The sequence below is a fragment of the Orbicella faveolata genome, unplaced genomic scaffold (assembly GCF_042242905.1).
Source record: "Orbicella faveolata isolate gen_17 unplaced genomic scaffold, um_ofav_v1 contig_26, whole genome shotgun sequence".
Classification (NCBI taxonomy): Eukaryota; Metazoa; Cnidaria; class Anthozoa; order Scleractinia; family Merulinidae; genus Orbicella; species Orbicella faveolata.
Window position 1 is genome coordinate 12,108,381 of NW_028301554.1, and position 24,120 is coordinate 12,132,500.

Sequence of the window (24,120 nt, forward strand, 5' to 3'; positions counted from 1 at the left end):
TGACTATCACGTGATTGCTATACTGCCCCCCACTGAGTTATTGCATAATGAATATAAAATTCCTCAATATTTCATAAAATGAAGGGAAATTTAGCCCTTTGTCTAGGAATATCATTGCTGGAGACACTTAATGACCTTGTGAGGCAAATAAGGCACCCATTATGACCTGATTTACCATTACAGGCTCATTCATTTCCCTTATGAAAAAGAACATTCCCTACAACTACGGAAGCTTTTTACAAAATAGATGAAAAAATTGGGTCAGGTTTAGGGGTACGGTTAGGGTAAGGGTTACCTCACTTAGTGTTAGGGTTAGCTTTTAGGGTTAAGCTTAGGGCAAGAGTTAGGGTTAGGGTTGGGGTCAGCATATCAGTTGAGAAATAGAAATATATATTTCTTTTAAAGGAAAAAATAAAAGCACTTGACGTTTATTTCGTTAAGTAGCAATAAAAAATGTTTGCTTTAGTTAAGAACTGGCAGCTAGAAGTTATTGACGTCATTTAAGGTAGCCAAACATGAGATTTTACACTTCGAGAACGAAACAGTTCTATTTGTTTATAAATTGAAGGGGTGAGTGCAAAGTGACGATTTGGGTGAAAAAACAAAATTTCGCGAAAGGGCTTGAATTTTTGCATGTGCTCTTCAATGTAATAGAAAAACGTGGTCCTGTATTTTTGTCGCTGGTTTTTGCTTCGTTTATAAAGACGCCGCTAGGAAAACGGAGTGGTTTTTCTGCATACGCAATATCTCGAAAACGAAGCGAAGCTTAGCGGAAAAACTACGGGACATTGTTAAACATACCTAAACAAAACTGCATGCGAAATTTGGAGCGTATTCGACAAAGTTCACTTTTGATTAAAATACCTAGCGCCCTTTTCCCGCCGAGGTCTTCAAATAAACGAAGCCGGGCCTTTGTTATGATAAACAGAGCCGGTCCTTTATTATAATAGCCAAGCCAAGCCTTTGTTATAAGTCGAAGTCTCGCCTCGGTTTATCATAACAAAGGATCGGCCCGCCGCGTCCGCAAGGACTTTGATTTCACTTAGAAAGCAGCAAAATGTCAATTTCACGCAACGTATAAACTCAAAAATGTTGATTTTAGGTCAAAAAAGGTTTCAATGTTGATTTCACGTTAACGCGTGACAGCAAGGAGGTTGATTTCTCTTAGAAACGAGCAAAATGTCAATTTCACGCAACGCATAAGCTCAATGATGTTGATTTCAGGTCTAAATAGGTTAAAATGTTGATTTGACGTTAACGCGTGACGGCAAGGAGGTTGATTTCACTTAGAAACCAACAAAATGTCAATTTCACGCAGCGCATACGCTCAATGATGTTGATTTCAGGTCTAAATAGGTTAAAATGTTGATTTCACGTTAACGCGTGACGGCAAGGATGTTGGTTTCACTTAGAAACAACAAAATGTCAATTTCACGCAGCGCATAAGCTCAATGATGTTAATTTCAGGTCTAAATAGGTTAAAATGTTGATTTCACGTTAACGCTTGACGGCAAGGATGCTAGTTTCACTTAGAAAACAGCAAAATGGTAATTTCACGCAACTTATAAGCTCTGTTTTTGATTTCACGTGAAAACGCGCTATAAATAGGGCTGACAGATTAACAGATTAACCCTTCTCCGCAACGTACGGGTCTCCATACATCTGCATGTCCGCTGATCCCAGAAGCTCAAAACACTACAAATCATGCCGATTTGAAATAAAATCAACGCAACCTGGATCACAGATCTATGTTACAATCGATCGCTACTTGTTGACCATTCTTAGCGGAGCTCCGGCGGCCCGAAGGACCGCCAAGCGGAGCCCCATACTCATATCGGAAAGAAAAGGAAACCCATGAGTTGATTTTCTCATGGTTATCATGGCTGGCGGTATTGCTCGTGGGCGCGTACGCACGACGACGACGACGGCGGCGGCGAAGTTGCCCAACATGACGGCCATACTCCAAATAATAGGTTGACAGAGACATGCAGCCTTGGTTTACCGTGTACTTCGTTGATATTGGACATCCATGTTATGATCAACTGACACCTGTCAAAACAAGGTATCCACTGACCAGTATCACGTGACCATATCGCGGGCTCACGCTTACAGCTCCTCGAGGTCACGTGTTTTCTTGAAGTTGACCGCTGATCAAGCGCTGGTTATCGATTGGATCGCGGGCTCATATTGGGTTAGCTTGTTGGAAACAGGGCAGGATTGCTCGGAAGCCGGTTTACGCTAACCCAGGATTAAAAGTTAATCGAATTATAACTTTTTCTTCTATACAAATGTTTTTTGCTGTTTTGTTTTGTGTATATAGTGATTATTAAAGCTCAAAACAGAAGGCCAAACAATATACAGTAACCTCACCGCAAAGTTACAAAACTCAAATCAAAATTCTACCTTTTTCGGATTTAGCTTAATCGGGCTTTGAACAACCCGGTCCAGGAGCTACGCTTTTAGGCTGGCCTAAATCTATATATTATGTTTAAACAATCTAGTTACCAGTTCGAGAAACGTCCGCAGAACGTGATCGCAATGCATGCCGGGAAGGGTCTTTACACCTCGTGCGCGGTCGATACAAGACAAATTTTATCACTCCAAAAACCAGTTCTCGCTTTCCAAACTTTGACGCTAGCAACGCTTGGCAAATGGGCCACGACTCACCAGAGGGTATTTTTCTTGGGCAAGAACTGCTCTTGGACTTTGCTGCCTGGCTCGATCTGACTTTGAACGCCGATAACACGATTACGGTATATCAGCTGCCTTCGAAGTTTCAGAACACATTTTGATTCTTTAAAACGTGCTGATGACTTACGGGTTTATCGAGACTTTATGATGCCTCTCAACCACCAGGCAAGCATACAAGGTACTTTAAAACAATGCTTAAGATATTAGTTGACAGAGCTCTAATGCGGCACATCTCTTTTTTGTTCGATGAATTTCGTTTGACGCTCGATCGATTCACGTCACAATAACCGACGTAAACAATCTGTTCCTAGATTTCCGCTCTATATATGCTGTGAGATTTGATTTTGACTTCATACACTATAAACAGTCTGCCTGTTTGCTGTTCAACAAATAAACTCCTAAAGACATGGCTAGGAAAAGCCAAGTATTTTTGCATACGTTATAACTCGAAAACGAAGCAATTACCAGCGACAAAAATACAGGGTCGCGTTTTTCTATTACACTGAAGACCACATGCAAAAATTCAAGCCCTTTCGCGAATATGTTTTTATTTCACCCAAATCGTCACTTAGCATGGTTTTGCACTCACCCCTTCAATTCGTTAGAAAAACTACAGGCATAAGATGCTGGGTGCTTGAACGCGATAACAAGTCTTCATTTCACTAATAAAGTGATAAATATATGATCATTTAGCCTAAAAAGCTACACCCGAAATAGTTTCACATTGTTGAGCAACACCAATAGAGTTTACGCTCCATTGCCTGGTCACGTGACTAGTTATTATTTCAAAACTTTGTAGCCTGTTTGAGCGGCAAAAACAACTGATAGTGAGTAAGACTAGTAATTTTTCAATTTCTTTTACAAAGACCTTTTTATAGCGTGTTTTAAATTTTGCCTATTCTGCATTAAAGTGGACATTTTGAGTGTTTGTAGGGTCTTCGGGTTTGCACTAGTCTATCACAGAACAAATTGCAAATGGCAAATGCCATGCCAAATTTACTATATATTATTTTAAGTTAAACAAAGCTCTCTTGTGATTTATGACTATCACGTGATTGCTATACTGCCCCCCACTGAGTTATTGCGTAATGAGTATAAAATTCCTCAATATTCCATAAAATGAAGGGAAATTTAACCCTTTGTCTAGGAATATCATTGCTGGAGACAGTTAATGACCTTGTGAGGCAAATAAGGCACCCATTATGACCTGATTTACCATTACAGGCTCATTCATTTCCCTTATGAAAAGGAATATTTCCTACAACTACGGAAGCTTTTTACAAAATAGATGAAAAAATTGGGTCAGGTTTAGGGGTACGGTTAGGGTAAGGGTTACCTCACTTAGTGTTAGGGTTAGCTTTTAGGGTTAGGCTTAGGGCTAGGGTTAGGCTTAGGCTTAGGGTTAGGATTAGGTTTTAGGCTAGGCTTAGGGTTAGGGCGACGGCTAGGGCTAGGGTTAGAGCGAGGGTTAGGGTTAGGGTTAGGGTCAGCATATCAGTTGAGAAATGGAAATATATGTTTGTTTTAAATGAAGAAATAAAAGCGGGTGACGTTTTTTTCGGTAAGTAGCAATAAAAAATGTTTGCCTTAGTTGAGAAATGGCAGCTAGAAGTTAGTGACGTCATTTAAGGTAGCCAAACATAGGATTTTACACTTCGAGAACGAAACAGTTCTATTTGTTTATAAATTCATTAGAAAAACTACAGGCATAAGATGCTGAGTGCTTGAACGCGATAACAAGTCTTCATTTCACTAATAAAGTGATAAATATATGATCATTTAGCCTAAAAAGCTGCACCCGAAATAGTTTCACATTGTTGAGCAACACCAATAGAGTTTACGCTCCTTTGCCTGGTCACGTGACTAGTTGTTATTTCAAAACTTTGTAGCCTGTTTGAGCGGAAAAAACAACTGATGATGAGTAAGACTAGTAATTTTTCAATTTCTTTTACAAAGACCTTTTTTATAGCGTGTGTTAAAGTTTTCCTATTCTGCATTAAATCCGTGTAATGTTAGGAAATAGGTCACGTGACAATATTAAAGTATTCATAAAATCTTTTAAAAACGGGTTAGTTAATGTTGTATCATATTATCAACATTTCCTTTACCTAAGCGACACGTCGACAGCAAATTGGCGTAAAAGTTCTTTTACAAACTGGCTTATTTACAAAAATGTGTTTTGTGACGTCATGACCACGAAACGTGCCATCCGACACTGAACATCAATTTATACCCCTGATATGATAAAATATAACTTATTCTAACTAGCACAGTAGTTTTCTTTTTTGATAAAATGGGCTTTTGGAAACATGTATGTTCTCTGCTGGGGGTCTTGGGATAGCCTCAAACACTAGTTTCTGTACGTTTGCGCAAACTTATCTGCCAGAAAGATGGTTTAGAATAAGAATTTCACTCTGGAACTTATTTTGGGTCACTGTTTAAGCACAATGAACTATAGAAACTCACATTTAAACATCCAGAAGGTGAACCAAATAAGGCAGAAAAAGTGATGATCCGGATTTCCAAGTCCAGTCCACATTCTCAACTCCTAGAATTACTATAGTCCGGTAGCGTTAATTCTAATCATCAACCCGGCTACCTTGGTTTAAAATTTGTTCGTTATTTTGTCTTTTCCTTGTTTTCTCCATGGGCAGAAAACCCTTCGGCTATTTTCAACTCTGAGAAACCTACAGAATTTCGAAGTTCAGAATTTTGCTACGTCGAAAATCACCTCGCCAACGAGTTCGTGTAGGTCGCTATTTTGCATTGTTTGTGATAATTATCTCAATCCCGGGAAAAGCTTTTAGACAGAGCAATTCAAGGGGTCATTCGTTTCCTCAAATATGCTATAGTCTTGACTTTGCTTGTTCTGGTTCCTGGCTAACAGCAGCCTTTATTTTCACATACATCTTGCAATGCATTATGGGTAACTATACTGTTGTGACACTGAATGCACCTTCCCGCCAAGTCAAGACATTTTATAAGTCTAAAACCAGGTCAAAACATTCATACTTTCATAGGCCCGGTACCTACTACTTGTCATGTAACTCGCCAAAACACCTTTTTTGTGCCCTTGAAGTGACTTGCTTTTAGACCTGCTCTGTTTTGGCCTGACACAGTCGCAAACCAAGTTTCCTTCTTTTAGCGCTTAACAGCACTCTTGGAATCGCCAACTGCCGCAAACATTCAGTTCTTCGAATGCTGCATGTCAAGCTACCGATCGCCAGACTTAAATGATGTCCTTTGACCACTAAAACAGCTATTTAGAAGACATTATTCTGTCACTTACACGTTAATAAGCTTTCGATACGTGGCATAATCGAACTTCCTCAATCGATATATTGACATCGAGGCTACTACGTCATGTGTGTCTATTTCTCAGACCCAGTCTGTTCAGGTGAGACCGGGGGGGAACGCGGCTCATCGTCGTAAAGTCAGTAAAAGTAAAGCAATGGTTCCAAGCAAAGGTCCACTTAAGGTTACCGTATACCTTCAGGGGTGTCTCACGTCCAAGCGATGTAGCGCGTTCGGTTTAAGCTGTAGATACCTAAACCCCTATATCAAATTAAAGCTTATAGAGCTGGCTATCAAACCATACCAAAAATTTTGAAATAAAATGAAGTGCCGATTTTTTCACGGCCACTAAATGCGAGCGTCCTAATCACCTTTTGGAAGCTACAAGTCAAAGCGAATTTTGTTTTTCGCCAATTTATTTTTTTCCCCGGTTTCAGGACAAAAAGCGCTAAAAAAGCGTGTCTGCGTTTTGCCACATTCAATTGCAGTAAAAAGTTACAGAACATTTTCAAAATAGGACTTAAAAAATGTGAAGTGATCGTACAAAAATTGCTCTCGGAGAAAAAATATTTCGAAATAAACAATTCGCAGACACGTTTTTGTTTTTTATATGTTAATCTAGCTACTGTCCAAATTTGAGGGCAATCAAACAAATCCCCTTTGAGTTGTAACTCTTTAAAGTGTCCGCTTCAAGCGAAAAAATTTATTCGAGAAAACAGCGCTAAGAAAAATCTCTTGCTTCGCAAACAAACTCCGCCCACAAACGCCTTCAACTGGGTTCTCAGATCACTGAGCCAATCAGCGCTTGGAAAATTTACTACCATTAACTCGCGGTGAAATTTACGCGTGAATCTCGAAAAAACCCTTGAGTTTCGCAATGCGCTCAAGGCGGAGAGATAATTTTTCTGTAGCTCGGTTTTTCTTGAAGCTGGTCTGGCAAAATGGGGAAGACGAAAAAGGATACGAACGTTAGAGTGGCTGGGCGACGAGAACAAACTAAACAAAAGAAAGCGCGGCGGAGCAAATGTGCATGGATAATATTCCAATGGATCTCAATGAGTTGCGCGATTCATCGGTATCTGATTCAACAAAAGAGTCAATGTACACGTCGCTGTTATAGCTGTCGAGTTCCCAAACTTTTACAGAATCTTTCTCTACTCTTGACTCGATCTTTTTGCCTGCTTGATACGATAGCTATAGCTTCATCCGCGAGGCCAACTTTCGCTTCTTCACTCATTGATGTGTTTTCATTCGTTCTTCGCTTTTTCGAACTGGTAAACAGAGTTTTCCGTGGTCCATGTTTACTTATAACTTAATAGAATTACATCTAATACGAAAAATGCTTGGATCTGAGTAGCCAGCCAATTCGTGGTATCCATATATTCCCGCGAAAGTAGTCTCGGTTGATTGCGTACACGTTATAGGGCTGTCAATCAAGAGGGAACTTTTACTTCCGGCCGTAACGTTAAACCTCCATTTCTCCGCCAATATTGAGTTTTTTTCAATTTTGTTTTCAGAAATTAGAAATTACTCTTCGACCATTAGTTTGAACCAAAAATCCAAATTTGAAGAAAATTGCCGATCTGAAGGTATACTGTAACCTTAAGGTGGTATGGTACCCTCAATATGGACCAAAAAGTTTGTTTAAATATGGTGAAGAAAGATCAATTGTGTGCTATTGCACTCAAGAAGAGAAATTAAATTTCTAGAGTTTTACTCAAAATGGTTGCTATGGAAACCAGCCACAGCCTTTTGAAGTAGTGTTTTATAGTATTGACGCCAACACTTCCTGCTCTTTTACAAAACAAGATTTGACTGTCGAATAAACATATCATGTAAGTTTCTGTTTTGTTCTGTGCAATGAACCTAAGTTTTGACAGTTAACTCTTATTTTCGGTGCTTTTTACAGCTTTATTTGGAAATAACCTTATTTTTTACCACACCCAGTGGACAAATCATCTCATGTCACGTGACAGACCTTAAAATGTTACGACTTTTTTGGTTTATGACATCGCGACACTATTGGTCTTTGATCAGCCCAAGTTTCGGGAATTCTACTTAAAAACCTTGCAAAGTAGAAATGTTGGCGCGGAGTCAGTCGGTACAAAAGTAAACTTTTGAGAAAAATGCACTTTAAGTTTCTTACACGAAGTATTAAGCGTTTAAAGAGCCACTAGTAGTGGGAGGGATGCAGATTGGATCTCGGGGGAGGGGGTGCAATGGTTGTTCTATTTTGTAAAAAGTTACCGTAGTTGTGGGAAATATTCCTTGTCATAAGGGAAATGAATGAGCCTGTGATGGCAATTTGAGGCAAAGCTTTTCACAAATAATTATACCAATCGAGTTGTGCATGTCTTAAAAGTTTTTTTCTAAATAGTTTCGTTCATATAAGTGAAAAATAATCTATATTTTTGGTCACGTTCTTATAGTAAACAGTCGTTGCTATGGCCGTTGCCACGTGAAAAAACTTATACCACTGTGTACTTTCCTTAAATTTCACACTCATCTGGAAGGAAATCCGGCAAGATCGTTTCAAAATGTTTTTGACAAGTCCTCGAGGGTCCTAAGTCTTGTATTTCCAAGAAATTGAATTTTTCATGAACATCGCCATATTTTAGGGTACCATACCCCCTTAAATTGGATCAACGGGGTTACAGTAGACCTTTCAGGGTGTCCTCCGGGAAAATCTTCCGTGTGCATCATTGTAAAGCTAAAAAACTTCAGTAGAATTCTACTTGAACACCAATGCAAATGCTACAATCGTCTACGAAATGGCGATTTTTTTTTTTGTTTTGTTTTTTTTCCAAAGTTGTGAAGGAACATTTTGATGCAAATGGTAATTAAATTCCATAGAAGACTAAAAGGACATAAACGGTTTATTGCAAAAAGTATGCGCGCGCGTACTCAACTTCAATTTCACTGAGCAATCTTTCTAAGGTGCAAAGTTTAATAATACGCCAAGAAGTAATTGGAAACCGTTATTTGAAGCAAATTTCACTTTTTTCGAAACAGTACATACCATATTCGTATTCCCGGTATAGCAAACGAGGTTTTTCAGATGTTAATAAATATACCTGCAAACATTTCACCATGCTGATTGGCTGAGAGCACGTCAATTAATCCCAACCAGTGCAGAAAGTTGAAATTGAGTGCAAAAAGTTGAAATTAAATTGACTGACAGGAAAGTCGCGAAAGCCCAACAAAACAAAATGGCGGGCAGCTCAAGGGAAAGTGACGATATTTTAATAAAGAGTTTGAAGGAGAATGCTATGAACAAAAACACCTTACAAAGCACAAATAACTGGGTAAAAGTCTGGAAGTCTTTAGTCTCCTCCGCAGCCGTTTTTTTGGGATGTCACGCAACGCTCCCCCCCAAAGAAACGGCTGCTCACATCCGAACAACATTCCTTTCACGAAATTAGCCAATCACCGCTTCCGTTCCATTTTCAAGAACGTTTTCGCGCCAAATTCGCCCTTTGAAACTTGTCCAATCAGAGAATGGTTTTTATCTTTGTATCCCGTCGTGGGAGATGTCACAAATGAACATACAGATTTCCGGCTGTTGTTTAGGGACGCCGAAAAATACCGACGACACTTGAACGAGCTTTCTATGTAGCTGAAGACTCTTCAAAGTTCAAGCTAATTATTAGAAGCTTTCAACTCAAAAAATTATTGTCGAGAAGGAAGATATCTATTTTAAGGGGGTCTTATACTCTCAGATATAAATTTTTCTCCAGAAAACCATTTTTTTGGAACATGGAGATTCAACATCCCTGTCCATTTGTAAATCGTATTTTGAAACGATTTTCCTCTAATTACTCCTGAATTTACGTGTAAATTAAGAAATTTGAACACTTCTAGCTATATTTCAACATAGCAACACCCATAGCAACCATTGTTTACAGTCTAAAAGTACTCACAAAATGGATTCAATTCAATACATTTTAATGATACTTTACACAAACGCTTTAAAGATGTGTAGTTATGAGAATTTTGCATCATGGTCCTGAACATTATTTCTTCTACCATCTTATACGCTCCTTATACTTGGATAACATTTCTATGACTGGTGTGTATTCGGGTGTTCAATGAAACATTTATGTAAAACCTTTAAATATACCCCTCCCCATGCCCCTAACCTCCCCCCCCCCTAGTTCACAGGTCTAATTTGGGCTCTCGGAGACCGAAGTAAAACTTTAAAGCCTTATTTCTCAAAATGACCAAATAGACGGATCATCAATATCTCGCACACGATATCTCCACTGGGTTTTAACCGAATGTTGTCAAATTTTCAACATTGATGAAGGACACAATTATCTAGGTCTTAAACCTCCAAAATTTGCAATTTATGAAATTTTTTCCTGTTATTTAGTTAATATAGTTAATATTAGTTAATATTAATACACTTTTTCAACATTTCACGAGAAAAACCCCCTCAAAACACTGTTTTCTGAGGTTTGTCTTCTGGACAACTTGCTTATGGACAGGATGAACTTAATTCCATACTTCTCGAACCATTCATTATTACGTTATCGTGTTTATAATGAACACCACTTTTTAACACTAAGGAGCTAGTTATTCATTAACTATCATGGCACGTGAGCTGGAAAAGCTCATTTTTGAAGTCAGAGTGCAAAGTCCTTTAACGTGATACCAAAACTGTTCCACAGAGTTGTTTTGCAAAAAAAAAAAACATATTAGGTATAAGACCACCTTAACTTAATACAGGAACCAGGATATCAAGTAGCTTCGCTCGATTTGTTGACAGCGAGTTCTGAATTCCGCTTTTTCCTCCTGATTACAATCTGTAGGAAGCGTTTAGCCCTTGATTGACGCTTACAATTTGACATTTCGAGAAAATATATATTCTCTCATTAGCTGAACATAGCGATGAGCACATGAAGCACTTGTACTTAGGGCTTTCATTTACATTTTTTACGGTTAACAACAAATTAATTTTCTGTGCGGTAATTAGGGTTGCCAAATATCTTTAAAGGAGTAGGTCACTCCAAAAACCGTGTATTTTTTTCCATCACCAATAAAAAGTTCACATTGAGTTGAGTTACTCACCGTTGTTTTACCTTCTGAAGTGGATGCGATCCTAATGAAAAAGAAGTGAGAAGTTCGACACCGTGAGCCGCCATTTTGAAAGGATCTTGAAGGTCAGGCCGCGTATCCGTGACGTCATTCCGTCCGAGAATGTGTTTGTTCGTTTGAGCTTTAGTATGGCTGCGCTTGAAGCTAGAACGTGCTAGTTATTCCGGGAATGATAATAATCAAATTGAATGGAACGATTGGTTGGAAAATGCTCTGTGGTGTAGTTGTGAGAGATGTGCAACCATGCCGACGCAAAGAGAATGTGTTTGTTGCCGAGAACAGCCGGAGTAGGTCACCAAGATGGAAGGTACATTTTGCAGTACAATTACAATGGATGCAGTTAGCGGAAGAGGAAGTTTATTTTTAATTGTACATTACTCTCAGAATTGAATTGGTGGCTTAAATAAATCCCCAGTATAATGCTTTTGATCTGATTTGTCTCCATTTTTATTTTACTGGCGGTTCAATGCGGAGGGAGTTCTGGTATCACGGAAACTGACAAGTTTTCAATGGTGTGTTTAAATCGGGCGAATGCTTTCCACCTCACAAGTCTGTGTTTTTACTTATAAAATTTGGATACTTTTTGCCCGTGCTCGTACGTGTTTGCCAGGCTTCTTTACACTTATGGACTACGTGGACTCTTGTGAAATACGCAGTGACTTTACATGTAAGATGCGAAGTGAAATCGACGTCTTCGACGTGAAATGTGAAATTGACGACATTCCTTATCATTACGTAAGATTTTTTGTGAGAATTGTAATTTGTATTGTTGGAAAGCTAAGCGTATGTAATAGATTTTGGATAGAAGAAAAAAGTATATGGAACTTTTACATGCGTAAACATTAGCTGATGACGGGAAATTCACTCTGCTAGTGTGTTTATCCGTATCGCAGGTGTCACGTTTACTCGCCTCGTTACTTGACAAAGCATGCAGTAAAATTAAAGCTTCATTTTTTACCGTAGATTTGCTTTCATTAGCAACTGTAATTCCCAAAAATGATGTGAATGCAAAAACACTGTCCTTAATTCATGATGAATCGTGTTGAGAAAATTGAAAACAAATTGTAACACATTTCAGACAATATTATTTACATGCGGATATCGGATTTGGTTATAGTAATTGTCGATATGTAGATAGGACTGATGTACAGTTAACTACTTCTTCCGATGTATTTTGGGGGGGGGGGGGGGGGGGAGAGGAAATGTTTCCAAGACGTTCGAAAATCGAATTTTACTGCCAAGTGGCTCAACGCTTTTGTCGCCCATTGTTAGTTGAAACAGACAGACAGTCTTCAAACATGAGATGAAATTCTTCGTTTCAGTAAATTTGTGTTGCTGCCACGTGGGTTACCGCTTCATACTCGCTAATTTCGGGGTGTCGCTATTTTCAGGAAATAGTAAGTGTGTTTAGGACTCTTAAGAACTTTGCGCCTTTTGATGACCGTAAGCTACTCGCAGAGTCTATTTTTATCCAGGGTAGACTGTAATGACGTTGTTAGTTATGCCATGCATAATTACCTGTAGTTCGTTCGTTCGCATTCTTCGTCAGTTAGTTTTCGCTACCCCACCCCCCTACCCTTTTCAATTGGTGTTAGGTTTAGCCCAAGCTACAGCCGGGGGGGGGGTACTCCCTTATATGAGCTATATAGGTATGTGCTGCCCCAAAGAGTATGGTTTTTCATCCGTTTCGGTCATAGATAGGGTATCGATTTTAGCCTATTTTGGCCATTTTGATCATAAATATGGTATGGTTTTTGCACTCTAGCCTTGATATGGGTATGTTTTAAGAAGAAGCCACTTTTTGATCATTACCGAATAGTAAATTAACAAAAGCCATTCTCAAATTATGTTTACGGTAATTTAACATTGATCTGAACTAGGGAACTTATTATAACGCAGGTCTGAAACAGGGTATTGATTTCATGGTCGGCAGGTCTTAAATAGGGTATCGAATATTTGGTGAGGTCATAAATAGGATAGGGAATATCGCAGATTTTGGTCATAAATAGGGTAAGGGTTTTGGAAGTGGGCTGCACACCCCCACCCAACTTTTCTGGGAGTACCCCCCCCCCCTGGGGAAGCCACACTCACGATTTGCCGCTATTCCCCACTATCCGAGACAGTTCGCCACTATTCGAGACTATTCGCACTATTCGTACTATTCTTCTTCTGAAACGAGATGGCTTCAACTTTAGTACGAGCTTTGCTTTTTTCTGTGACCAAGAACAACCTTGCTGACTGCGATCAATTGAAGTCCTAGTCTATGGCCATTACACGTCTACTTGTAAACCTAAATGGTTTAATCCTATAATACCCTTAGACACTGGTAAAAGAAATATGTCTTCTAGGACTTCTAGCTCTCGGTAAAAATCTTGTTATAATCCTCGAAAACTCTATTTCCAGACTAGTGAGACGATCTCAGATAGTGCAGGCTGCAATTGATAGCTCTGGCACGGTAGTCCCACACGTACTCACCCCTGCTCGGTTCACTTCCGGTTTGTGTCTACCTTGGTAGTCTGCTAGGGCTTTTCCCCTTAGCAGTGTGTATGTTTCAAGGTTGTATTTTCATTCAAGGTCCAAAAATTACGTACAAATTACTACTGGTGTTTTACGTTGATTTTCTTTCATTTTTAAAAATTCAATGATACGTTGATGCAGCAAACGTGACAATTTAGCTCTTCACGCCAACTTTGTAACTTGATACTTTTGTTTTCCTCGCAAAGGCGTGTAATATGAAACCGTTGTTTTCTCCAAAACACATGGAAGATGTGCTTGTTTTTTGGAGATAAATGAAAGAAAGTTAAATATCTGATGTAGTGATGAAGAAACGGAACAGAAACGATGTTGCTTTACTAAAAATGGAAATTTTCACCGATGAACAAGAACTAATTTAATTATCAGATAGTGACGAAATACCACTTTCTTTTTCTGTTGCCACCTTTGTTGTTAACAATAAAGCAATTCAAAATTAACACACAACGATATTGATGGCTGAGAAGCGTTTCAACGAAAAGTATTGAAGATAAACAGCGCTACTTGGCCGATATGAGTGAGTCTCCACCAAGACTGATTAAATTAATTTGCATCAGTTGCCACGGAGTCTGCCGCAGACTCCGTGGCAACTAATGCAAATTAATTTAATCAGTCTTGGTGGAGACTCACTCATATCGGCCAAGTAGCGCTGTTTTCTTTTGTTACAAATGTACAATTTGCGGAGTATTAGAGCCACTAACTTGGGAACTTTTTGGTCTCTCTGACAGACACAATTAACCCTTTGAATACCAAACTTTCGCCAAAAAATACCGTTTTTAACCGTTTAGTGAGGTTTTTTAGCTGCCATGACGCTAAATAAGCCTAAGTTTTGCTAAAAAAGCGGTTTTTTTTTTAACTAAAAGGAGAGATTTTTCGAGGATTAGGTACAAAATTGAGCAAAACTTCAATTACGGGCATGCGCATAAGCCAAATTTTTTTTTTGCCATTAACCGTTCTCAATTTCGTTTGTTGGCCCTTTCCTTTCTGTTTTTCTCTGCCCTTTTACACTGGCTACCTTTTGCATTGTATGTTCTTTCTGGCTGCAGTGAAAAGTTGGATGTTAACTACGGGCGAAGCCTAGAAATGGACCTTGATCAATCATAGGCGTTGTGGACCATTTTACCACCGTTTTTGCACCAAAACTGATAACCTTGTTTTTCGATTTGCGACGTCGGAATGTCGTCGATATCTAAACCTGACCATTGTGCGGAAAGGGCTAGCCTAGCACTACTATCTGCTTATCAAGAATATCTGATGACATTTAAATTGATGACGTCACAAGTGGTACAAAGAGCACGACCATTAATTACGCATATATGCGTGGTTGGTATTCAAAGGGTTAAGGCAAGGAATAAACAAGCCGCTAAGGAGAAGCAATACATTTGAACCCTGACAAGCACACTATTGTAGATTGAAAACAGCAGATGATATTTGTTGAACCGACCTGCGTTTAAAAGCTACGCAGCCACAGTAACGTTTCACTTTTGCAATAAAAAGGGACAAATGGCGCTACCTGAAAAATAACTGCCGTCCTTGGTCATATGACATGACATATAAAATACCGCGTGGAAAGATAGTGTATAACACTAACGATGCTAGAACGCATGCGTCTTACATGTTGAGTTCTACCATAAGGAAAACCACTCAACATTTGTGCGTGATTTCGTATGTAATGTATCCTCCACCTAATATAGAAGCCACGAACGCTAACTAATCTACACATGCGTTTAGAGCAAATTCGTTTATTCTAAAGAGAATGGTACCACAAGGAGAGCAAGGGGTTACCTGAAACAAATATATAGCTTGCGATGTTCACACCTAAGTAGGGACTTTGAGCAGCGGGAACGCGGACGGCGACGGGGACGCCGAAACCTGTGAGAAGGCTAGGGAGAGAAAGCCGTTGTGGCGGGAATTCAAAAACATTAAGCAGCACCGTCGGAAACCGCGGTTTCCGCACTGTCAAGCTTATTGACATTATTCGTCCTCTGTTTATCAGGATGAACTAGCATGACTTCATTGAAAGAAGTTCGCAATCAACATCTTGATAATGACGATAAAGGTGTGTTAAACGATGACGAACTTCTACTCTTGTACGATTTAAACCGGTCGAATGATCTCGACCAACCTTATGGTTGAAGACGACGAGTGCCGGTCCGAATTTCGCTTCCACAAACGCAACTTGCCCTTTCTCGCTGAGCTGTACAATGAAGTAAATGAACTTATTATTAGCAGATGTTTAATCAGACTGGCGGGACAAATCCGTGTGCCGACTGATAAAGATCTAAGTAAACCACTGATCTTACGACTGAAAATGGAAACAGCTACGCAAGTTTTAATGGTGTCTACCCTTCTAAATGTGTTAGAATTTCCCCATAATGAGCCATTTGACATTTGAGTACTTCTTGAAAGGAAAAATTTCGATTGAAATTCGTGTAAGTTGTCTTTATTTACATAAGCTTTCAAAAAGATATTTCACGGTACTCACATGTTCGCCGACTGGCTTGAGTTCGCTTCAGATTTCTCGACGTTTCTTTAAAATGAAATATCTCACATAACAAGAGAAGACAAGCATTAAAGTTCCTCGAAATTAGTGAGACGGGTTATTTAGCGTTGACACAGCAGAGGAAACGAAAGCGAAAACTCACGTTTTCAGACAACGCGAAATGAGCTTCACTCACGTCGGGCCCGAACGCAGAACGTCAACTTGTTTCCCGCCAGTCATGCGCAGTGGACCTTTTGGCTTTTCCCCGATCTTATGGCGTTCCCGTCGCCGTCCGCGTTGTCGTTGCTTAAAGTCCATACTGACGGCGATGGAACGTGTTTTACGTAGAGTACACATGTACCTTTCCCACCCCAACCCCAACACTTCCATGCCTCTAGACTAATTAATTAATTGAAATTAATTAATTAAACAAACATTAAAGTTTAAACCTTAGCGCCATAGGGCAATAGCGCCAGAGCGCCATAGTGCCTTAGCGGCAGGCAGCCCACCCATAACCATCCCAATAGTGCACTCTGCACTAAAAACGAGCAATAGACATGATAGAATTTATTAATTATATAGCATCCAAAAACAGCTCGTCTTCGGGAATCTCCTCAAGCTTTCTCACTTCGCTTACCTCAGTACGCGAGGGGTCAAACACTTTAACCCAGGTTTTTGCGCTTCTTTGAGTGTTCTTGTCCTGATTATCCTCCCTTATCTCGAGTAAATAAGTAGCATCTATCTCTGGAAATCTAGCTGAAGACTCCATGTGAAAGTTTGAGACGTCAAAAAGGTGGAGAGAAAAGTCGGGAAATTCCGCCATCATCAAAACATAAACCTTAGTGGGCTACAATCGCTCGCTGACGTTTGATAGCAGTGATAATAGCTGCAACCTGATTGACCAATTCTCGGTTCTTTTATTTATCGTGACATTTGATTGGTTGATGGAAAGTATCCAGATTTTTCTCAAACTGGACAGTTTGTTCAAAGCTAAACTAAACATTCGAGCAAAAATTGAAGATTAAACGAGACTTACCTGCAAGTTGAAGTTTGATATGGATTCTATGAATCATCAGCCGGGAGTGTAGGAGTTGTACGAGAGAGAGTGTAGCGCATGCGTCAACTCAGGCTTTAGAGTAGGAGTCTCGCTCCTAGGGACTCATTCTAACATTCGTATACCAGGAGGCTTTAAGGAGTGAGATTACCTTTATTTAATCTCGATTTCTTACGAGAGGAGATAATGACCTCAATGGCATAAAAGATACTAGGGAAGGGTACAACGCAAGGATGGACACAGGGAGGGCGTAAACTCCTACACTCCCGGCTGATGACTCATAGAATCCATATCAAACTTCAACTTGCAGGTAAGTCTTGTTTAATCTTTAATCCTATTTCGTCATCAGTCATAGGTCGTTACGGAGTGGTACCAGATTTTAGAGCTGTCACTGAGGCATAGCTAATCAATAGATTGGCACGGGCAATACGGTAGAATATTAATGTTTATTACATCAAATCAAATACCAATGATGTTAATTTCAAGATAACGCGAAGATTGTTGTGCGAGCACTGATCTTTGAAGGAACTCTCTTCCAATGACCACGAAGTCCTTTGAAATTTCTACGTTGTAGAAAAAATGGAAAACTGAAGATGAAAATTCTAAACCGAGGGATACCAAAATACCAGCAATGTCTTTATCAATGCCAAATATAAAATATATATGTATCTCTTGTGAATACATACAACTAGATGAAATGAAAGTCTAACAACTACACCACATCCGTGAAATTCTCTTATTTCTGCGCCAATGTCCTTAAAATCTCTTGCCCAAAATTAAACTCAGACTCGGAGGGCTAGTGGTAAAATTGTTGAAAAGTCCTCTCATTTGACCATCCTGCAGACAGCATAATGTCCTTATGGTCATTCCACTGAAATAAAGTCTGCACTGAGATTTTTGTGAAACTTTGCCTATTGATTGTTTATATTGTAATGAAATTGATATAGTGATTGCACGAGCTATGATGCGCGTGCTAAGATGTATAACGGTTGTATTTGAATGTATACTCGCAAGAGTTCTAAGACTAAGAGACGGTTATATGGCAAGTACGGGATGCGCAATGTACTCGTAATACAGGGTATATAAGGGACTCACGTTATGTAGTGGCCTGTGTGTGTTAGTAGACTTGCCATGTACAAGTAAGCTAAACGTTCAGAGTCGAGTAATTAAACCGTTGGCTGTTGGACTCCTTGACTGGAAGTTGTTGTCGCCCGCGCGCGTTACATTTGGTGTCAGAAGTGGGATTCGAACCACGACCAAAGTCAGCTGAAGTTCAGGTCAGATCGTTTTGTTTTGGTGTAGATAGTTGTCCTGCGAACGGCTGTTGTGTGGTGGTGTAGCAAAGCTGCACGACGAGATATTTTGACTTGTAGTGGCGTACTGGTTGCTACGAAGCATTTTATGTGGTAGCTGCCGTTGTTTTGGTCGTTAAAAATATATTTTCGGGAATGTCGGTCGTTTCGCCTACAGGATGATTCGCCTACAAGTCGATTCGCCTACACGTTTTGAGATGTTTCGCCTACACTGAAGTCGATTCGCCTACAACCCAATACCGTTGAAAAGTGAATTAGTAGAGGAGAATTATCACTTTTAGCGACTACAGTTTCACTCGCCTCATACAGTTTGTTCGCTTATCTGAATGCAAATTGCGATCTTTGTGTGTGACATGTGATATGTTTTCGTTGTCAAAGGAACCCATTTGAGCGCAGTTTCGAAACACGATACAAGAAACAGTAAACTCGATGCGAGAAATCGTCCAGTCGAGTGAGGGAACTTAATGAAAATTTCTCGTATCGAGTTTAGAATGTATGGGACGGGTGAAGTAGTTTTGCAATAAAGCTTACTTCGGCTTCATACTTTTTTAACAACTATTTTATTTCAGTACTCATTAAACCTATAAACCTACTTATTGACAACAGTTCTGATCTAATCCCGACCCTTCGCACTTAAAGAAAATACAATTATTAATTCCGTAACAACTCTAAAGTCGTATATACTAATACTAGTTTTTACATAACGATTTCTAAAGACTTTTATTTTCTCTAATTTGAGCGCTGAGCGAATCCCGACTCTTTGCACTTAAGAAAATACAACTTTTAGTTCGGTTACAATTCTAAACTTGCATGTTGCGAATCCCGACTCTTTGCACTTAAGAAAATACAACTATTAATTCCGTTACAATTCTAAACTTGCATGTTGCGAATCCCAACTCCCTGCGCTGAGCGAATGCTTTGCATGGTCCATTAAGATGAGCGCATTGCTTAAGTAGTTGGTCTGCATTTTTTCTCTGATTAGAGAAATCATCCCAAAGTTCAAAGATTTTAGCTTGGAGCGACCTGTACTTGGCTCGTTAGATCCTTTTCAGCTTCTTTTCTGAAACTAAACGGATCCGCAATTCTGTCAGCCGGGCTTCTTGATGGAGAAGGTCTATCAGCAGGTAGAATAGCATATTTCATTTCCCTGAACCACGACGGTGTAGTCCATTATGCCAACCTTCGATGTCGTTGTTGGTTGTGATGGCCATCATATACACGCTCCAGGAAGAGGGAGGCCAGGTGGTGCTCTGGATCCAGGTTTCTGAACGTACTTAACTAACTGCTTCAGCGGGTCTGTGGTGGCTTGAACTCGCAACTGCTCGAAGATAGGCTGGATTTTGTCTTCGGGTAGGAATGGCAGCGCCATGAATTTCCGCAGGTAGTGGTAGGTGCCTCGGTCGTGATTGTATTGATACTGGAGTCCGAGCTCTTGAATCTGTAAGAAAAAGGAAATTGATAAAATATAAGAATATATATATACGTGGCGATGTTCAGTGTTTGTACACGATGAATTTATTTGATATTTTTCAGTGATTTTTGTTTTAACAGCCTGTATACTTGATAGGTTGGTCAATAATTCAGAATAACAAATAAATACACGTAGAATACTTTGTTTGTTTTCAGGCGGAATTTTGTTGGTTTCCTTCCACGAAAAACTAGTATGATTTTCCACCTACCTTCCTCCAGAGAGCCTGTGTCCAATGGAACACACATCCCTTGATTGTCACATCAGGAAGGAGCGTGCGAAGTACACCCCACAAAGCCTTTTCGAAATCGATCGTTATCTGGCGGACTTCGGGATAAACTGGAAGCATATCTAGGATTGACTTCAGGACCTAAAAAAAAATAGCACAATGACGTCATAAAAGCAGGAAAACCTAGCGCGCGGTGATAAAAAATATGGATATTATTCTATTATCTTCTATTATTTTCCATACATAGTTGAAAACTGTTTTCTTGATTGAAGTTGCTAACAGATGTTTCTCTACTTTAAATTTGGCAGAATGAAGGCACAATTTAGAGCTGATTAACTTGAGAAATAAAGAAAACCTAGCGTGCTGTGATAAACTATAGATATGCTACCTTACGATAGTCCTTCTGTTTTCTTCCAGACATCAGGACAAACACCAATGGAACTTGCTTCGCGTGATCGTCGGTGCGGACAAATGCGTTGATGGTGAACAGTTGCTGGAACGGACGCTTGACTAACTTAAAGGTCCCGTCTATGTACCAGCTCTTTGCCTTGCTAAGGTGTTCTAGTTGCTGGTCTGTTGCAAGGATGATGTGGCGTTTACCGTGCTCTTTAAGGTCCGCTTTCAGGAAACCGTATGGAATATGCTCCTGGCAGAGGTCGAAATCCAGATCCATGGGATCCTGTGGTCGCGTACTCTGTCGAACTCTGTTGACGGCCCTGGCCAGGTGATCAGGTTTGGAAAGTGCAGGATATGGCTCATCCCCGAGTTCGGTTAGAATGACCTAAACAAAAAGAGGAAGGGGACATTTATCACGAGGTCAATTTTTAACATTTACTTACAGTCAGTCTACGACACACATTACCAGTATTTTGTTATGGACTTTTGTTACTATCATTTATTGTTATTCGAGCTAAAGAAAACTCCAGTTTGTCATCACACTTAACCCCAAAAATCCTAATGAAGATGATAAGTATTTTTTTCAAAGTATCTTTTTTCAGACTTACTTCGTCGACGATCGCTGATGCTGGTTTGAACTGGCCGTTAACTGCTTAACGGCCATGATTCTCGCTGCGTTCGCCGCGCCAACTGCTGGAGGGTGGTTATGCTCCTGCTTTCCCTGCTGGAATCCATCTCCCCGCTGGATCACAATGGCTTTGCAGTAGTTGCCCTTTCCCCTGACGGTGCACTGCCAGTAGGTGGCATTGGCTCTGCGTAGCTGCACGTTGTAGGTATGGCCGTCACTGTCGACAAGCTTCGTCCTGGCGCGCTTCGTACCAGCTTCCACCAGTTGATAGGTAACAACATGAGGAACGTCTTCTTCTGCAGTTTCAGCGTGGATACGTGGGTCCATAATGGATTCTTCCATGGGCTCATCTAAAACAGAACACAGATGATGATGATGATGATGATGATGATGATGATGATGACGTTCAACGCGTCGTTTCGAATGTTCACATACAAGTTTGAATAAAAGGTTAAGCAAGGTTTCATGTTGAAAGCGTCGTTTCGAACATTTACAAGTTTGATTAAACAGCCTTAAAGTTAAGCGAGGTTTGATGTTCAAAGCGTCGTTTTGAATGTTCACAAGTTTGATTAAGTAAAATATCTCTATCTCCCCACTTTTTCTATTCCTGACGCATGTAACTCATTATCTAACTTACTTTAGTCTTGTAATAGTTGCAAACCAACTCACCTAATATAGGAACATTATGTGGATCCTCGGTGACGGTGGGCGCTTCAAACATGATGCTTGATGGCAGGCTGGCTTCAGAGAACATCGTCAACTCCATTACCGTTCCGAGCGAGGTCGTGGCATCTGTTGATAACATATATCTCGTTAGAACAGCCTTAAGAGCCAGTTCCTGTTTATACCGAGAATGAGATGACAGTCGCGAAATTTTCGATTTCTTCATATTTTGCGCAAATAATCTCTATAGTGAGTTGTTTTCGAAAATACCATTCAAAGGTCCGAAAGCACTTTAGTTTTTTCGAAATTGAGGAAAGTTTGAAAATCGCCATTTTAGCTGTCTGACGCCGCCGAAAATGGCCGAAAATTGTGCATTTTCTTTTCGCTCGTACAGATCAACGCGATGATATCTATCAATATACTTTGGTGAAAGTGAAGAATGATCATCGCAGTATATTTTCCAATTTAAGCAATTGGAAAGAAGAAGCCTGAAAAAAATCAGGGCTTCAACGGGATTCGAACCCGTGACCTCCACATAATGTTCCTATATTAGGTGAGCTGGTTTGCAACTATTACAAGACTAAAGTAAGTTAGGTAATGAGTTACATGCGTCAGGAATAGAAAAAGTGGGGAGGTCACGGGTTCGAATCCCGTTGAAGCCCTGATTTTTTTCAGGCTTCTTCTTTCCAGTTAACAATAAAGATTAGCGAAAAAACTGAGCAACGACGTTTCGGTGTCATCCTGGCACCATTTTCAAGTTAAAAAATATTTGTGCGAAAAGTAAACTAATTTATACCAATGGTAGAGGTGCGAAATTGAATAAATTAAGATTAAGATAGCTGTTCAATGTTCATGTTCATTCCAATGAGGTGTCAAACACTGGTAATGAGTTCAGTGTCTGTTCAAAGCCTAAACAAATACTTTTGCGCGAATGGAGTCTGACTGTGTGTTAAGGCTCGGTTTCTTCTTGCGAATCCACAACATTTCGTGGATCAAGCAATCGAACTTTCCCTGACATTTCTTTAGGATCTTAAAGTTGTTAGTCAGGTCACCAACTGTATCAACTCGGTGTTCATTTTGAAGGTGTTTTCCGATGGCGGTAAATCGGTGTTCCTCAATGCGCTTGTAAAGATGACGGCTAGTGTAACCGACGTATTCTGCATCACACAGATCACATATATAGTTATAAACAACGCACTGTTGATTGATCAAAGGTGGTTTTGGCTCTTGTACTTTGAGATCATCGCCAATTTTACGGCTTCTGAACACCGGCTGTAGTTTGTGATCAAGTTTATTACTCAAGTCCGAGAGATGTTTCTTTACTATGTCCGCTGATTTCTGGTCTTTAAAAGGCAGGACAATGCGGTAGATATTCTCTGTTGGAGGCGTCGATCTTGTGTCTGGTGACATCACTGAATTAACGAAACGGGTGATGGTGGAGTTCACAAGAGAATCTGAGTACTTGAGGTTAGAAAAGATCAGTTTAAGGCGTTCGCATTCTGTTGAGAATAGTTCCCATGTTGAGGACAAGCGGTAAGCACGGTTTAACATGGTTTTAACTAAAGATCTTTTATAGCGGTTGTCGACATGACTTTGGTGGTGTAAGAGGAGACCAGTGTTTGTGGGTTTACGGTAAACACTTGTTACCAGCTTGCAGCCCTTCTTGCATATTTCAATGCCGACAAATGGTAGCTTACCGTTAGATGCGATCTCCATGGTGAAGGATATGGATGGATGACAGTTGTTCAAAGTCTTCAGAAAGGCTTCTGCGGTTGGTATGTCTTTCATTGTGGCTAGTGTATCATCCACGTAGCGTCTGTAGAAGTCTGGCAACTTGTTCTCGTTTTGTAGCTTTTCCTCGATAGAACAAAGAAAAGTATTGGCCATTAAACCGTGCTTACCGCTTGTCCTCAACATGGGAACTATTCTCAACAGAATGCGAACGCCTTAAACTGATCTTTTCTAACCTCAAGTACTCAGATTCTCTTGTGAACTCCACCATCACCCGTTTCGTTAATTCAGTGATGTCACCAGACACAAGATCGACGCCTCCAACAGAGAATATCTACCGCATTGTCCTGCCTTTTAAAGACCAGAAATCAGCGGACATAGTAAAGAAACATCTCTCGGACTTGAGTAATAAACTTGATCACAAACTACAGCCGGTGTTCAGAAGCCGTAAAATTGGCGATGATCTCAAAGTACAAGAGCCAAAACCACCTTTGATCAATCAACAGTGCGTTGTTTATAACTATATATGTGATCTGTGTGAT

At 40.0% G+C, this 24,120-nt stretch overlaps 1 long non-coding RNA gene and 1 pseudogene across 1 annotated transcript in view; both read right to left on the reverse strand.

The window, feature by feature from the left end:
* LOC149108180 (uncharacterized) overlaps positions 1–24,120 on the reverse strand; it is a 217,721-nt gene that overhangs the window by 14,710 nt on the left and 178,891 nt on the right. The gene's annotated exons all lie outside the window — the stretch shown is intronic.
* On the reverse strand, positions 19,215–21,771 carry LOC110046783 (uncharacterized; annotated as a pseudogene).